We start from the raw sequence: 9,315 nt of genomic DNA, 5'->3' as shown, positions 1-9,315 counted from the left end.
AATCCTGTCCACCTTTGTCATGGAAGAAATCACATATCAATATGTGGTTGGAGTCAACTGGACCCCAAAGAGAGCAGAAGGGTTAAAAGAGTTGACTTCCCCATCCAGAGTTGGCAGCTTTTGTAACACCCTTTCTGGTGGTCAGTGTACCATGGTGTGAACGCCAAACTTTAAGTTCCTGTCCTCTTTTGTGGACTTTGGTGGTGGAGCTTATGGCTGAGAGCCTGTGTCAAACTTTGAACTTTGACAGTTATACTTGACAGACCTGGTGGGTCTTAGTCTACGACTCTCATGTAGAGAGAATGTGTTGTTGTGATGTAGAGATTAACCCTCTTGTTTAACTCTTCTTTTTTTCTTTTGTTGCATTCTATTTGTGTACATTTGTGGCTAACAGCAAATTAAAAGCTGCACACTACCATAGTTCTCCAGTCTGGGTTTCTTATTTTTATATTACACCTTCTTTTCCCTTCCCGTCGATTGGAATCGTAACAATGTTAGAGTTTATCGTTCTATGTTTTGTTTTGCAGGTTTGCTCGCTGGGTTCAGTTAGGTGTGGGATTGTTTGTTGTTTTGGCTTTTGTTCACCCTGAAGTCTTTTGCTTCACATCTTATTAGTCCCTGTTGTTCTTTTATGCATGTTGTTTCTTTTACATTTTTTTAACTCCTTAGACGGATCCTCCACATCAATGATTGAATCTGCTTTGGGAGATCCTCAAAATATTGTGTTCTTGTGTAGCTGCCATCAAAGGCAACACTAATTCATATTTTTGTTTAGAAAAATATTTTGAGTTAAAAAAGGTTATTAATATAAAAAATGTTTTCTAATCATTTGAAATATTATATTTTACAATGAATAAATAATGGTGTTAAGTTAAAAACTTTATTTAAAAGGGGGAACCTATTGTAATTTTTGTTCCTATGGGGGATGTTATATGGGTTGCCACACCAGGGTGAGTCTCACATGGTCACAAGGGAGAAGTCTGCGAGAGATAAGCCACTGAAAGAATTTCTAGAGAAATGAAGATGTTTTTCTTTTTGGAAGTTTTACCCTCTTGAGATAATGCGGCTAATGAGGTCTGGATTTATTTTGTCATTTTAATTTGCAGTCTGATATTGAAGAGGTTAATTTAAGTTTCTGTATTTCATTTCATAGTTCTGACAGCACTGTTGGGGCATGGAAAGAACATTCTTTCTTTTCTTTTAATGATCTCATCTGTACTGTTTATTTTGATTGTTTCTTTTAATGTTTTATGTAAAGCACTTTGACTTGAAATGTGCTCTACAAATAAACTTCCCTATGAGATCGAATATATCTGTTATTCCATGAAAGCGTGTTGGGTAAATTATCCAGACGGCTGCAGCTCTGGATGGAAACGTCTTGTTGATGTCAGAGGAGAATGACCAGACTGGTTCCAGCTGATGGAAAGACAGCAGGAACTCTAAGGTTGGGCACTTAAGTTCAGCTCCAAGTAGGAACCGTTATGATTTTCACAGTTCCACCGAAACCAGAAGTAGCTGCTGTAATCGGCCAATCCTGTTCCTTTTCTGTGATGGTGGGCGGGCTCACATAAAGTAGACGAGCACGAGAGCGAGCGTAGTTTTGAAACGTCTGGCTGAAGTTCAGAGCAGATCCTAGAAGTTTGACAGGTCGCTGCGTCCCATCAGCCAATCGGTGACTGAGGTTTTCAGTGACCCGATCAGCAGGTAGAATATGAATCCACCAACATTTGGTCCTGTCATAGCATGGCGGCTCTCTGGCCGCAGCGGCGCTCACCAGCTCCACACGCCGGAGGCTCAGCTCTCCTGAACTGTGATGTTCTGTTTGTCTTCATGGAGACGATAATAATCATAAAAAGGTTTTTCCTGTTTTTGCTCCTCTCAGGTCAATGCGGGACAGCCCTCAAACTCAGTCACAGAGACACAGAAACACCAGGAGCGGCTGTCATCCGGACACACCCAGAGTGAGAGGAATTTCCTGGTGAGACAAGATCAGGATCACGTGTTTGACAGTGAATTCGCCGCGTGGCGAAAGGGGGCGCACAGCCGGTTTGCAGTGAAAAAGGGGAGGGGCCATCAGTTTGTGGTTTGGAGGTTGTGGAGCTCTGATGTAACGGGAACAGTCAGTTCATCAAAAAACGACGACACACAAAACATCAATTTTTAACCTTACATCAATATATCACTTGGGAATAAACGTGTTGATTTGGGAAGATCTAAGGATTATTCTTAAAGTACAGACATCTTCACCAATTAGGAACTGGAACCAAAGAATTGCTTTGGCTCCAAAACTCCATAAAACTCAATCGGTGCCCAACAATGGTTACAACTGAGGTCTGCAGAAGATCATCTCTGATTGATCAACGATCCTGATGCAGATGGATCACAGCAGCAGAAGAACATCTCTGATTGGACAGAAGAACATCTCTGATTGGACAGAAGAACACACAGTATCACTGCTGTCAGCTACAGGAAACTGAGGCTACGATTCAACAGACTCTCCACAACTGGACAACAGACGATGGAGAAACGTCGAGTCTCTATTTCTGATACATTCTGATGGTAACAACAACAGCGTGACAGCATGGATCCATCAGCGGTTCAGGCTGGTGGTGGTGGTGGTGTCATGGTGTGGGGGATATTTTCTTGACACACTTTGGACTCCTTAACCTCTCATGGTTCCAACACCACAGTCCATCAGAGACATGTTCTGACCGTGTCATCCTCATGACCACAGAGTTCCATCTTCTGATGCTACTTCCTGCAGGATAATGATCCATGTCATAAACTGAAATCATCTCAGTTTCTAGAACAATGAGAGTAACTGGGATCTGTGTGATGGAGGGATTATTCTCTTGGTTGGTTTTGATCTTTGGATAATTAGCAGCAAAAATAGTGATTGAACCCGTTTGCTGCCACATTAAACTATGGTTTTTACTTTTATATTGACAATATTCTGGTTATGTTTACATTATTCTCTCTTTTTTAATGATGTTTAGAATCTGAGAAACTTTTTTAGTTTTTTTTGGTTCCCCTGTTTGCCCTGAACCTCCAGCCCAGTCAGACAGGATCAACAGCAGATCTTCAGGTTTGTACACCTCTGGATCAGGAAGTGTTGCTCTGACATCACTTCCTGTTCCAGAGGAACAAAGATGGACTCAGATGGAGCTGATTTACAAACCAAACCTGAGCAGAAGTTTCCAGGTCATCAGTCCTGATTCTGGTTAGAAGGAAGACAAACCAGATCCAAAGAATGAAAGACTGAACTGTTTATAGGAACCAAAAGATCCACATTCCATCTGTTCCTCTTCCTCCTCTTAGTTATTCTGTTCATTTAAAAGAGGGCGGAGCTTACAGGTGAACAGGTTCTTCCTCTGTGGATGGAATTCATTCATTTTTTCCTTTAGCCTTTATTGATTCAGTCAAGACAGATTAAGAAAACCTGAACAATGCATGTTTCCTTCAAATGATCTTTAAAATATTCTTTAAAATTCCTTTTAAAGTAAAAGTGTCCCATCTGAGGCGTTTATAGTGAATCCTTTCAATCTCTGGCAGCAGCGACGAGAAGGACACAGAACCAAATGGTTCAGGTTCTGCTAACAGGATCGGTTCTGCAGAGGTACATGAAGTGTGTAGAGAAGGACTCAGATAAAGAGCAGAGAGACCGAAGAGAGAAGGTTTCATGAAGTGCATGAGTAGATAAGTAAATGTTCTACAGCTCTCTGGTCAGATAAAGTCAGAATAGTGAGAAACATCTTTACAAGTCATCACACACATCACTACTGAGGTGACAGTGACAGACCAGATCCACTAACAGCTCCTCTTCCTCATCTCGACCTGTTAAAACACTCAGCAGAGTCAAAGTGTCGGAATGAGAACTGCAGGACGTTCCTGAGACGAGGATGATTTTAAAGCAGGTGAAGAACCTCAGGGATCAGCCTGAAGAGTGTGGGGTTAAAAGGTCAGAGATGTGAAGTCAAAGTTTCAAAGCAGCTCTTGAACTGGAGTCCCTGTGAAGAAGAGAGTAATGGAGTCATGAGTGTTCGTTTATCGGCTCCTGTTCAACGTTTTCCTGCAGAATTTGGAATGAGTTGTAGACGTTTTAAAGAGCTAAAACGGTTAAAAGTGAGTCACAATGATCTGAAGGTGAAGAGATAAAAGCGTGGACAATCATCTCCAGGTCAGGTCTGGATAGGATGGTTTACCACGTTCCTTTCTGTCTGTTCAGTGACATAAATGGGTCAGAAGACTCCCCAAAGGGTCCTGACGATGGACTGGACAGAGGAGCTCAGAGAACCGACGTGATGTTAGATGGAAGAGATTTTAATCTGTTTCTGAGCAGTTTAAATGATGAATGAACAACCACAACTTCATGACTGTTGAACATTCTGGTAAACTGATCAGAAGGTTGAAGTCTGATTCAGGGAACGAGCGATAAAGATGCAAACAATAACAGGAAATGAGGCTAAATGTACGAACTAGTTTACCTAGAGGGTAACACTCACTAATCTGATACAGTTTTTCCCAAATGCTAAAACACATTTTCTGAAACATTGAATCAATTTAACCGAACATCAAACACAGTTTTCAAAGTAAGAACTAAACGTCCAAAATTCTTGACTCTTCAGTCAAAAACTCACTTTGAGTTCATAATGAAGAACTACTAAAAACTAACAAACACGCAGTAATCACAACACACAACAAAACACTGTTCACCAAATGGGTCATAAGGAATGAACACCCCCACCCCCCACCCCCCACCCCGGTCCCCAAAGATAGAGAGGAATAGTTTTCAGGATTTTATTTTTTATGTATTCTCTTTTCCTTGTAAACCCAGGTTGACATGTATCGCTCGTCACCGTCTTTTCTCCGGGTCAGACCAGGGGACGTCCACGTCACTGTGTTCTTCAGCTTAGACGCAACATGGACAAATAATCTTGTTATATACAAGTTAGAAATGAGAACAAGATAACATCGAGTCATTAAGAACAATAAATAAAATGATCTGGAGGGCCGGATAGGATTACCTGGAGGGCCGGATCCGGCCCCAGGGCCGTGACTTTGACGTGTTTTAAGCATTTTACTAAGATGACCTTTGAAGACAACGGTCTCACTTGAGCTGGTAAAAACAAAGCAGACAGACCATAATAATCTGGAGGGTATGCACTAACACTATCATAAGATAAATGTTCTCCAGAGTTCACCGGATGAACCTGATCTGATCCTGGAATACATCAGTGTTCAGAGATGAAGGTGAAGGAAGAGAAAGTTCTAGTTCTGACGTTGTTTTCCAGGATCTTCAGGATCAGATTACCTGAGAGACAAACATAATCTGAAGATGTTTGCAGACGGATTCTCAGGACAAGTTTCTGATTTGATTAGAATATCTGCTGTGATCAAATTAATCCTGTTTTTGTTTCACTCTACATTCTTTTCTCTGAGGGAACGATAAGATCCTGGTGAAACCAGAACCATGACGGTCTTTGGTTCTGATCCTCTGATCTGAGCGTGCTCACTAAGGACATCATGAAGAGCTCATAAAGTACATGGAACGCCTCATTAACGAAAGGAATCAAGCAGAAAGGTTAGAGTGGGGCTGAATCAAACCGTCAGACGGTCCGTTTATTCATCAGAACCAGTTCTGGTCGGATGAGTTCCTCTGCAGCTGCTGGTTCAGATCTGATCAGCCCAGTCCTGTTCAGTAGAAGGACTTCTCTGGTACCAGAAGTGAACCTTGAGATAAGATCCAGACCCCTCACACGTCCATCTGGGTCTCTGTGCCCTGATCTACAGGATCGTGTCAGGAAGATCATCTGGGATCAGAACTTACTGAAGTCACAGGTCCAGCCTCAGGTTCAAGCGTTGGACAGACTGAAGATCAGGACCTGTTTCTGGAAGCAGGCTTTGTTGAAACTCTGAGTTAGTGAACCCGAGATAAGGAAACTCAGAGTTTCTGGTTTCAGAAACAGAGAATACTTAAACCTATGAAAGTGGGTTAAGATGAACTCAGAATCAATCACTATGGCAACTGAGTCATGAACCATGTCCATTCACAGAGGATCCCGTTGGCGAGGAGGCGGGATTAACCCAGAGGGAATATTAAGGATGTGGAGGACACGAGTCGATGGTCTTTGCTCCATTGATCAGGGCTTGTCATGGTCATGACTTGTCCCCAGCTCGGGGTAAGTTGAGCCGTTTGAAGAACAACCTCTTCTAAATGTCAGACATGATAATTCTGGATATAAACAGGAAATCATCAACAGAAATGTAATTAACTGGTTTACTGTTTATTTAGAGAAACATCACAAACTGCAGTTTCCATCAGTGCTGCAGGAACACACGAACCTTCGTTCTCCTATGAAGGTATAATACATGACAGCTGAGGGTTTAATGAAAGACAGTTTACTACATCAGAGGCCAAAGTACTGCAACAATGGAAGGACTGTATAAATATGTGATTAGAAATAAAACATCATCTGGATCTGAATCTCCATAATTCAGGACTGAACATCAGAACATCTCACTCCCAAAGACAGACGTCTAAACCTGACGCTCTGAGTTTCTGTTCTTGTGGTTAAAGAAACAGGTTTGTGTGCAGAGCTGAGAATAAATCTTCTATGTTAGTGAACAAACACTTCCTCTCTGTGGTTCCCCTTCACCTGCTGGAATTTACCTGAGTGGTAGAAGCGAGCTCGTGATTGGACGATTACATCACATGACCATAACTGACAGTAAACCAGGAATAGAAACTTAGGAAGTTTAATAGAAACTCATTATTATGTTCATTCTGACGGATCTTAGAGCTTATCACGAACAGATCCTGGTCATCTCTGAGGTTTCACCAAAACTGATGTTTTCATTCATGTCTGTGTCTTTGCATCTTTACTTCATGTTTTTCTATTTGTGGTTGGAAGGTTATGGGTGTGACTCATGCAAACATCAGAACCTGAAGTTCTGGTTTGATGAATCCCCTCTGCAGGATCAGATCTGATCAGGACATGGAATCCACTCGTGTTCAGCATTACCTTCTTCAGTGTTTGTGTTTCAGTTCCTCACAGTGAAGACGAACGTGTTCAGATCCGTCAGTCTACAAACCTCAGGATGTGAACAAACGTAAGACTGCAGGACAGGCTGGACTCACTCATCATCATTCTCTGACGCACGGCGCCCCCTGCTGGCTGTAGAACATCAGAGTTTGCAGCAGGTTTTGTGTCAGATCTTCCTGTTCGATGGATCCTCTTCATGTGAAGGAGAACATCTACAGATGAACATGTCAAAAACCAAACGTACGGTCCTCGGTTCATGTGACTAACAGGTAACAGAAGAAAAGCTCCAGATCTGGGTGGACAGACTGCAGCTCTTTAAACTCTTTAATCTGATCCACCACACTGGAACAAATGACTTTGATCACACTCATCCACGTTTTGTTTCCCCTGTAGTTCATGCTTCTCCCTGCAGGTGGCGCTCTACAAACACATTCCCACAGAAAGTCCTTCATGTGTTTGAAGATTTGTTGTTTTTCTAATATTCAGGAGTGTTTTCCTGAAAATGTGATAAATGAAGAAGAAAAAATGTACAAAGAGTCGGTAAAATTGTAACTGAAAAATGTCCAAATGTGTTTGATTTCAACGACACCTGTGAGATCCATGGTGATCTCTGATGTTTAAAGGTCATGACAGACCATCAGTGACTTCAGTTCACTCCTCTAGGGAAGCATTAGTTTAATCCAGTTTAAGAGAAATCTGAACTGGTGGTTTTAACAGCAGAAATGTAACAAACAGACGTCTTCAGAGTCCAAAAGTTTAGACAAATTCTCATTAAAAACAAGGATTTATTTTAACAATAACAGCTTGGAATATGTTACTACTAATTTAAATGGAAAATGTTTAAATCAGGTTTTATGTGATTCCATTTATGTCTTTATATGAACTGTTTTTATTTTGAAGGACTCCAGGAGGAGCAGCTGTCTGCTGATGGGGAGTGTCAAATTAACTATAAAAAAAGAATCAAAAACCTGAGTCACAAGGACAGAACTCTATCAAAATAAAAGACTGGTCCATCAACAGTTAAAGAAGAAAACCCTGATGACACTGAAATCATTCAGGAAAAAAACATTTAGAACAAAACAAATAAATCAACAATATAAAATATTAATCATTGAAATGTTCTGAACTGTGTAGAATCCTGAAATATAAATATATCAAACATAAAGCATCAATATGAACCAGAGAAGAAGAAGAACTCATGAAGTTTAACACATCAGTGAGGAGAGATGTCCAACGATCCGGATCAGATCAGCCACAACAGAATGGAATTATGGGTAATTTCATACATTCTGTTTCCACCAGAAAACTGTTCAAAAATGTCCTAACTTTATTTCATCTGCCAGACTCAAACTCTTATATGATTCTGGAGAATTTCTCTAAACCGTTTTGTTATTTTTATGTTTCCTGAAGGAGAAAATCTGCTGTCAGGACAGAGGAGCATTTATTTTGAAAGAACCATAAAGGAAGTGCATCAGCCTCTGGTGAGGAGCCAGCAGTGATCCTGTGATCGATTCTCTTTTTTAAAGATGACATTAGAAATGTATTTGTACAGACTGCTCACTGCTGTGATCTGTAAATGTGTGATGTTCAATAAAGTTATTTTAAAAATGTGAAAATAATAAAATAAAAGACAGCAGCAGTTACAAATAACCATTTTTCTAAAGGTAACAGGTTTAGATTTAGATATAAATCTCCTGTGAGGAGGTTTACATGGATTTTTACATTCTTTCACTCTGAACTTCAAGAAAGTTTAATTTTTGTTGAAGAAAATCAAAATGTTTTTTAAAAGCAGAAATCCTCTTTTATTTTTAAAAATTTATATTAAAGTATTTTCAGAGTAAAACCAGAATCTGACAAACTGATTAATTTTTATTCAATTTCAAATATTCTCAGTTGTATCTTTAAAATGATTTTTTTATATATATTTATTTTGTAAAACATTAGATGAGATCCTCTGCAGAAACCCCTGAAATGTTTACGGAGATGCTGAAGGTTAACAGACGGATTGTTAAGCCCCGCCCACATCACCGCCAAGACAAGAGAAACAAAAACTTTGATATAAAGGTGCAGAAACTCCAAAAGAGAAAGAACTTTTACTTTGAAAAACTGTCTAAGAGAAACATGAAAATGTGTTCCTGTGAACACAAGAGGGCGCTGTGGAGCTTTCACTGAAGTTCTGACTGACAGAACCACATAAACCTGGACCTGAACAGAACTTTATAAAGACTGTGAAGATGAAACCAGATGAGCTTTATTTTGAAAGGTTGCAGCA

The sequence above is a fragment of the Oryzias melastigma genome, linkage group LG18 (assembly GCF_002922805.2).
Source record: "Oryzias melastigma strain HK-1 linkage group LG18, ASM292280v2, whole genome shotgun sequence".
NCBI lineage: Eukaryota > Metazoa > Chordata > Actinopteri > Beloniformes > Adrianichthyidae > Oryzias > Oryzias melastigma.
The sequence above is the reverse complement of the archived record's forward strand: the minus strand, read 5'-3'. Positions refer to the sequence as shown.